The sequence below is a fragment of the Monodon monoceros genome, unplaced genomic scaffold (assembly GCF_005190385.1).
Source record: "Monodon monoceros isolate NGI ecotype Baffin Bay Population unplaced genomic scaffold, NGI_Narwhal_1 Super_Scaffold_21, whole genome shotgun sequence".
Lineage (NCBI taxonomy): Eukaryota > Metazoa > Chordata > Mammalia > Artiodactyla > Monodontidae > Monodon > Monodon monoceros.
The window spans coordinates 24,238,421-24,239,627 of NW_021703778.1; positions in this window are offsets into that span (position 1 = coordinate 24,238,421).

The window sequence follows — 1,207 nt, forward strand, 5'->3', positions numbered from 1 at the left end:
ACTCTATATCCTGTTTCATTGGTCTGTTTGTCTATCCCTATGCAATTACCACACTAAGTATTATGGCTTCGTAATACCCTTGATGCTTAGAAAGGGAAATCTCCCCATCTTATTCTTCTTATTCAAGGTTGTCTTGGCTATATTTGACTTGCCATTCTTCATCATGAATTTTAGGCACAACTTGTTGAATTCTGTAGAAAACTCTGTAGGGATATTGATTGGAATTAAATTAAATTTATGGGAAAATTTGGAAAGCATTGACTTCTTTTATCCTGTTGAATCTTTTGCATCAGAAGACAGTGTAATCCTTTATTTATCAAGATTTATGTCTTTGGGTTTCCCTGGTGGCGCAGTGGTTGAGAGTCCGCCTGCCGATGCCGGGGACACGGGTTCGTGCCCCGGTCCGGGAGGATCCCACACGCCGCGGAGCGGCTGGGCCCGTGGGCCATGGCCGCTGAGCCTGCGCGTCCGGAGCCTGTGCTCCGCAACGGGAGAGGCCACAACAGTGAGAGGCCCACATACCAAAAAAAAAAAAAAAAAAAAAAAGATTTATGTCTTTTATAAGTCCTTCAACAAGGTTGTGATTTCTTTCTCCATAAAAGTCTTACACATATTTTGTTAAATACATTCCCTATATATATTTTATAATTTTGGGACTACCTTTTTTTCTATTAGGTTTTGCTAGCTATTACTGGGAACTCTATTGATTTTTATATGCTAGTATTCTATCTAGAAACTTCTGGGAACCCAACTGAAAGAAATTTCCATCCTGAATGTTTTGCCTTGCTTTTCGTAGAAGTAGGTGTTTTTTATGGTTTTGGAATTTTGATGTGCAAGATCACTTTGAGTGGAGGTTTTTGTTTTCTCTTTTCTTCTCCTGCTTATTGAATTAATGGTTTTGCACGTGCTTCCATCCATCCTGTAGACCAACAAAACAGAACCAGGTCTGCTATTGTTGGGGAGGGCAGCATTCCTGGCCCATAGCGATTTTGCCATGCTATTGTGTATCCAGCCATTGAGCTAATCAATGGTCAACTTATTTCATTTTCCAGCGGTTAAGCTTTGTCCTCATCCTCCTGCTTTCCAAGCCCATTACACCAGGGTCAGCCTTTCCTTGCCATTGGAGAAAATCCACCTTAGCCTTGCTCCAAGCGCTGAGCCCAGCTCCCGCCCCATCCCTCATGGACCAGCTCCCGCCCCATCCCTC